At 43.7% G+C, this 7762-nt stretch overlaps 1 protein-coding gene and 1 long non-coding RNA gene across 7 annotated transcripts in view; both read right to left on the bottom strand.

The window, feature by feature from the left end:
• The window catches only part of LOC132883488 (uncharacterized), a 22670-nt gene extending 19415 nt beyond the window's left edge, over nucleotides 1-3255 (bottom strand). For 4 of the 6 annotated variants that reach the window (XM_060917185.1, XM_060917206.1, XM_060917190.1 and 1 more), the window contains exon 1: nucleotides 3117-3255. The gene's annotated coding sequence lies outside the window, so the exon portion shown is untranslated. The other 2 variants (XM_060917213.1, XM_060917198.1) reach the window with 2 other exon arrangements.
• Nucleotides 3256-5920: 2665 nt separating this feature from the next.
• Nucleotides 5921-7138, bottom strand: LOC132889871 (uncharacterized). Its single transcript, XR_009655116.1, has 3 exons — nucleotides 6784-7138; nucleotides 6618-6679; nucleotides 5921-6467 (listed from the first exon to the last, which is right to left on the bottom strand). It is a non-coding gene; the product is annotated as an uncharacterized LOC132889871 (long non-coding RNA).
• Between the last annotated feature and the right edge of the window lie 624 nt (nucleotides 7139-7762).

Here is a 7762-nt window from a genome sequence, read left to right as displayed (position 1 = left end):
TACTCTCAATGGCAGGGGAACAACAACCGGTCAGACCCACCAAGAGCTGAGGTGGAAAAATACTGGAAAGACATATGGGAAAGAAAGGCATCACACAACACCGATGCCCAATGGTTAGTGGACCTAAGAGCAAGAACCTCCCAGAACAAGAACCAGTAACCATCTCAATGGCAGACGTCCAAGAAAGAGTGTCAAAGATGAAGAGCTGGACAGTGAAGAGCTGGACAGCACCAGGCCCCGATATGATCCATACGTACTGGCTGAAGAAGCTAACTGCACTCCATGAACGCCTAGCAGCACAGATGAACCAGCTGCTGAGGGATGGAACCCACCCAGAATGGCTAACCCAAGGCAGGACAGTCCTAATCATGAAGGACCCCCAGAAGGGACCCATCCCATCCAACTACCGGCCAATTACCTGTCTCTGCACAACATGGAAGGCCCTGTCAGGCATCATTGCGGCAAAAATGAGTAAGCATGTGGATCAATACATGAGCGAGGCACAGAAAGGAATCGGCAGTAACACCAGAGGAGCCAAGCACCAGCTACTGGCCGATAGAACAGTCGCCCGAGACTGTAAGAAGAGACAGACCAACCTGTGCACTGCCTGGATTGACTACAAGAAAGCCTACGACTCAATGCCACACACATGGATACTGGAATGTCTGGAACTGTATAAGATCAACAGGAACCTAAGGACCTTCATACAGAACTCAATGGAAATGTGGAAGACAACCCTAGAGGCCAACTCAAAACCCATTGCCCAAGTCAACATCAAGTGCGGCATATACCAAGGAGATGCGCTATCACCACTGCTGTTCTGCATAGGCCTGAACCCCCTCAGTCAGATCATCACGAAGAGCGGATACGGGTACCGATTCCGTAGTGGGGCAACAATCAGCCACCTGCTCTACATGGATGACATCAAGCTGTATGCCAGGAACGAGCGAGAAATAGACTCGCTGATCCACACCACCCGGATCTACAGCGATGACATAGGGATGTCATTCGGATTGGACAAGTGTGGCCGGATGGTCTCAAAGAGAGGCAAGATGATCCGGACTGAAGGATTGACCTACCAGAGGGCAACATAGGTGATATCCAAGACAGCTACAAGTACCTTGGCATCCCACAGGCTAATGGAAACCATGAAGAGGCCACAAGGAAGTCAACCACAGCCAAATACCTCCAGAGAGTAAGGCAGGTCCTGAAAAGTCAGCTGAATGGTAAAAACAAGGTCCGAGCCATCAACATGTACGCACTACCAGTCATCAGATACCCCGCTGGTATCATAAACTGGCCAAAGGAGGAGATAGAAGCCACAGATATCAAGACTAGAAAGCTCCTCACCATGCATGGAGGGTTCCACCCCAAGTCCAGCACCCTGAGACTATACACTAAGCGGAAAGAGGGAGGCCGAGGGCTAGTGAGCGTCAAGACCACGGTCCAGGATGAAACATCGAAAATCCGAGAATACATCAGAAAGATGGCCCCAAAGGATGAACTGCTAAGTGAATGTCTCAGGCAGCAGAACCCTGATGAGAGTGCAGAGGAGGAGGAGGAGGAACAGACAACCTGGAGAGACAAACCCCTACATGGCATGTACCACCGTCAGATAGAGGAAGTGGCTGATATCAAGAAATCCTACCAGTGGCTGGATAATGCAGGACTGACAGACAGCACAGAGGCACTAATCATGGCAGCACAAGAACAGGCCATAAGCACAAGAGCCATAGAGGCCAGGATCTACCAGAGTAGATCAGACCCAAGATGCAGACTGTGCAAAGAAGCCCCTGAAACAGTCCAGCACATAGTAGCAGGGTGTAAGATGCTAGCTGGATCAGCGTACATGGAGAGGCACAACCAAGTGGCTGGGATAGTATACAGGAACATCTGCAACCAGTATGGAATAGAAATACCCAAGTCCCAATGGGCCATACCACAGAAGGTGGCTGAGAACAACAGGGCCAAGGTTCTGTGGGACTTCAGCTTCCAGACTGACAAACAGATCCTGGCTAACCAGCCGGACATAGTGGTGGTGGACAAAGAGCAGAAGAGGGTGGTGGTGATAGATGTGGCGATCCCAGCTGACGCCAACATCAGGAAGAAGGAACATGAGAAACTTGAGAAGTATCAAGGGTTGAAAGAGCAGCTGGAACGGATGTGGAAGGTCAAGGGTTGCGTGGCCCCCGTGGTAGTGGGGGTACTTGGGGCAGTAACCCCCAAACTGGGAGAGTGGCTCCAGCAAATCCCAGGAACAACATCTGAAGCCTCAGTCCAGAAGAGCGCAGTCCTAGGAACATCAAAGATACTGCGCAGAACCCTCAAACTCCCAGGCCTCTGGTAGAGGACCCGAGCTTGAGGATGACATGGATACCACCCCCCCGCCGGGGGTGAGAAGGAGATTTAATTTATATATACACACACACACACACACACACACACATTATATATATATATATATATATATATATATATATATATATATATATATGTGTATGTGTATATATATATATATATATATATATATATATATATATATATATATACACACACACACATATACATATATACACACACACATATATATATATATATATATATATATATATATATATATATATATATATATATAATGTGTGTGTATATGTATATGTGTGTGTATATATATATATATATATATATATATATATATATACACACATACACAAAATGGAATCATTTGCTGACAGCTCAGTCCCCCCCAGTTCAAAAATCCTATCTGCGCCCCTGCTTAAAACCCACCATCAGTTCCTGCTTAAAACCCATAACATTACGGTATTACTAAAATAATAAGATAATGTTTTAAAATAACTCTTCACACAGCTTCGTCAGGCAGAGCTTCATCTCCACAGAGCCATTTCACACAACCATTTCCTCTCAGTGTTTTTACCTCAGCACCATTTCACACAACCATTTCCTCTCAGTGTTTTTACCACAGGACCGTTTTACAGAAACTCTTTCTGAGGAGTTTATTAAAAGTGCAGCTTTGTATTAACACAAACTCACCTCAGTCCTTTAATCTGCGCCGGAACATCTGTACAACATCTGCCTTTTATAATAATAATAAAACTCACCTCAGTCCTTTAATCTGCCTTATTATTATAATCACACTCAGCGGGGGAAGAAGTTTAATCTGAGCTGGAACATCTGCCTTATTATTATAATCACACTCAGCGGGGCAAGAAGTTTAACCGTGGTTTCCTCTCGCCGCTACAAACTTTACTCCCCCCGAACAGGGCGGGGCTTCAGCGCACTTCAGGCTCCCAGCTCGCTACCTGTAATGGCGTCACAGGTTGGACCTTGTGTTGCACACTGGAGGAGTGACCTCAGGCTTTTTGCCAGGTCTTTAAGGTTGGTTGAAAATAGGGATGTTGGTTATTTTATATCCTTTTTGGATGACTTTGATTTGCTCGATTGACGTGTGTAAGGATGGTTGAGTGGTCCCTTTCTTGTTCATGTTTTTAACTTTATTGCTGTGTGTGTGTTTTTGCTTCTTTGATGTTTTTTGGATCTGTATATATATGGTGCTCTATTTGTTTGTATTTTGAATGTTTTTGGAAATAAAAAAAAGAAAAAAAATGGCGTCACAGGTGTTTAAGGTTGGGTGTTTCCTCCAGTCAGTTTTACTCTTGTTCCTCTCAGCTGTTCATATTTTATTCAGCTAAACACAAACTACATGAATTACAAATAGAGCGAACACATTTATTCACTTCCTGTTGTGCATAAATATTCGCACCCTTTAGAAATGCTGCTGCACTGAGACATGATAAGCAATCTGTAATATGAAACGGAGGCGGCCAGTAAAACAGGGCAGTTTAACATTTTAAGCTTTTGACCCAAAGGAAATTGTCAGTATTTCAGCATGAAGAGAGTTTGAGTTCCTGTTGGAGTTCATGATCTTATGTGTTGTTGTGGCTTCTGGAGGCTGCAGGACTCATGGTCTGGTTTAAATAGAAAAGGGGTCAAGATTAAAGTTACTAAACAGGAGTTACTATTAGAACTGCAAACAACAAAGAATAAAAGGTATCACTAATAATAATAATCTTTTGAGATGCATTCATGAACCAAATTCTAAAACTGTGTTCTGGATGCTTTTCTGCTCACTACAGTTGTAAACATTATTTTATTAGAAATATTACACAATTCTTATTGCCATTATTTTACTACTTCTGTGCAACAGTTGTCCAGCATCTTGTGGGGTGTTCCCAGTATGCAGTGGGTAGTACCTACCAGAAGTGGTCCAAGGAAGGACAGCCAGTGAACTGGTGACAGGGTCATGGGTGTCGAAGGCTCATTGATTGACACAGGGCACGAAGGCTAGCCCATATGGTCCAATCCCACAGAAGAGCTACTGAAGCACAAACTGCTGAAAAAGTTAATGTTGGCTAAAACGGAAAGGGGTCAGATCCTTACGCTCGCCCATTTTTCCTGCTTCCAACACATCAACTTCAAGAACTGACTGTTCTCTCACTGCTTAATATATCCCACCCCTCGACAGGTGCCCCTGGAATGAGATAATCAGTGATATTCACTTCACCTCTCAGTGGGTTTAATGTTATGGCTGATCAGTGTATGCACTACATTACTGTTTGAGAGAATTGTGTACGCAGGTCAAAACAGTGGTTATTTGAGTGACTGCGGCCTTCCTGAGACCTGAATGAATGAGCAGGTGGACAGATATTCCTAATAAATTGGTCAGCGGGTGGATGAATTTTAGTAGACACTGAGAAAGCAGTGCACTTCCTCCATCATCAGCCAAATCTCCTCGATCCACCGATACTGATGGCTTCTACTCTGAGTAATGACTGATGATAAACAGTAGCTGTATCTCCTCAGTGTGGTCCCACTGTATTCATTTCCTCAACTCCAGAAGAAAGAACTCAGCAGCAGGTAAATTAGTCAACACTGACCTCTACTGGCTGACTGTGACATTACACACTGCAGGCATCAGGGCCACAGTTCCTGTAGGACTCGGTCATGGTTTCAATCTCTGAGAACCTGCTGGGTTTGGACTCTTTAGAGGATCTCAGAGCTGTTCTGATGTTTCCCCTGGGCTGGGTGTGTTTTAGAGCCGCAATGCTGGACCGTATCAGTGCATCTACAAACATTACTAACTGCTGTTTGTTCTTCACCTGATCCTCAACCTGTCCACCACCTGCAGTTACGTTTATCCCACTCCTATTTCACTAGAGTATTGTATCTTATAATAATTATTAAAATATATTTCTCTACATTTGTAAAAACCGACGGTAGGCTACGACCAGACACAGAATTAGGGTTGCCACCTGTGTCTGACAAAAATCCTGGACATTTCGACCATCCAATCGACCTTTTTGCTTGTAAGCAACGGCGCCCTTCACACATCTAACCCAAGACAAAAATCGCCCTTCTACGCTGAAACTGTATTGCTCTAATTAGTAAAAATGATGCTTTTGCTAGTTATTTGTTTAGTTAATTGCTTTACATAATATAGCAGGTCTTCAGTAGCCTGGCAAGCCAGACTAAATGTGAATATTTAGTCTGGCCTCGATCCGTAGACATTTCCGAAGCGGGTAGGAGGAACAACCTGCTGTCTTTCAAACTGTCTCTGTGCGTATAGGCCAACGCTCTGACCAATCAGCGCAACAGTGACTGTGACGTAGTCAGAGCGACAGAAAGCAGTGGGGGAGGCCTTGAAATAAATAATTTTTCAAAATGCGTATTAATTAATAAACATGTACTAGATATTAAGAAGTTTGGAGATAATGACCACAAGTTTGGAGTCTGTACCACATACATAACATACACATTTTTTTTCCCCAAGTGTTTTTCAAGGGTTTGCTTAAACTGTTTTTGAGAGTTTTTATTTAGTGGTGTTTGGTGAAATAATTTCCCTTAAATTTAAAATAACGGGAAAATAAGAAACAATCAAAAAGTAATGTTTTAAAGCTGTTTATTAATTCTTCGTACTGCACAAACTAGCCCCATCCTTTTGGCTACGAGCGGAGCCAGCTGGTAGATCAGACTTTTGCCATAGCCGGTCGGCAAAACAGCAAAAACGTCCTTCTTGAAAAGGAATGAGCGGAGAGCCTCTTCCTGCTCATGTTTCAACCAAAACTCCAAGTCTAATTCTTCTAAAACTGATTCCAAAGCGGAGTCAAACGCGCTGTTCACTAGCCGTAGCCATCTTTCCTGCTGCGCTTTCTCCAGCGTCGCGCAGCTTTGTCGTCACTCCTGCAAAAGGCCGCCCAAAGAATCCAAACAAAAATCTTGCGTTGTGATTGGCGGGCACGATTTGATGCCCGGAGTGTTTTTGTTTACATGGTGCGAGGCTAGACCCATTCGCTAGGCAAAAATATTTTTGGCCGCTAGGCGGGTGGGTATAGTTTACTAGGCTAGGTCTTCAGTATTTTGGTTTATTTCCAACAGTTTTTGGTTGTGGACACCTGGGGGCAGTAGTGGGCATAGGTAAAAGGGAAATACATAATTAAGTTCTGTTTGTTTGCTTATGTGGAATAAAAATAAATAATTAATTTTTCATTGTATCTAAGAATACCTGAATGTAACAATGTAAGGTGTAGTGTCAAACAGTTTACCTGATTGCTTAGAGTGTGGTGTGTGCTTTGCTTGTGCTTGCCTATGCCTCTGCTGCTCTTGGCTAAACAAATACATAGGAGGACATATAACTGATATAACTTGGCACATACAGTACATACAGGAGTATGTTACTACACTATTTCATTTAATTCACCAAAACCTTACCTAATCTTCCATTTATATTTGGTGTTTTTCTTTGCTGCTGCTATGAGTCCTGGCTGATTTTCAATGAATGTCTTGAACTCGGTACAGGACAACTGAAAGTTTAGCCTGACTTGAAGCTCAGCCTTCACCATTGCAACAGAGAGTCTGTTTCTTTTATCAGTCCAAGCCGGTTCCAGGCTAGCACCAACTCTCTGCTGGGCCACAGGAAAGAACCGCTTACGTCAGCGGGGGGGGGGGGGGCGGAGTTGTTAAGACCAACAACAATAACAAGACCATGAAAGATCGCCATTTTTAAGCGCCGAGAAGCAGCAGCTGTACAAACGCGAAGTCATCCATTATTATTATTGTTGTTGCTGCTGCTGCTTCTTCCGTGTTTTTGCTTTGATATTCGCACCAAGGTTTATGTAAACGTAGCGCCGTAAGTGACGTATACAGCGACGTAATGACGTATTCAGCGACGTGATGACGTGGCTCCGCTTAGTGGCGCTTAGCACGGGCGAGCTATGGAAAAGCAAACTGGTTCTCAGGATGCTCATCTCAGCTGGCTCGCAAGTTGAAATACACATTTTGCCCATCATGTACAAAAAACCGGGACATTCAGTGTCCCGGATTTTTATTTTTTCCGGGACAGACCATGAAAATCCGGGACAATCAGGAAAAACCGGGACAGGTGGCAACACTACACAGAATTAATACACTTTTTAGGAAATAAACTCAGAACAGCACCAATGTTTTCCTGAATGGAAATAATTTAATTCTCCTCAGTGACAGTGTGAGAATTCATCATCAAAACAAATTAAAACATTTTTTAAACACCAAACCCATTTCCCTGAACCATGGAGTTAAAATGAAAAGGCACAGCGACAGTGATGTTGGAATGAACACAGCAGAGACGCCACATGCAGGGAAAATAATCAACACACAAACCGCTTTTAAACAGTAAAAATAACCTCCTCCCACTGGGAGAACTGGATCAGGT

Source organism: Neoarius graeffei, chromosome 1 (assembly GCF_027579695.1).
Source record: "Neoarius graeffei isolate fNeoGra1 chromosome 1, fNeoGra1.pri, whole genome shotgun sequence".
In the NCBI taxonomy this organism is placed as follows: domain Eukaryota; kingdom Metazoa; phylum Chordata; class Actinopteri; order Siluriformes; family Ariidae; genus Neoarius; species Neoarius graeffei.
This window is presented reverse-complemented; position numbering and strand designations above follow the sequence as displayed.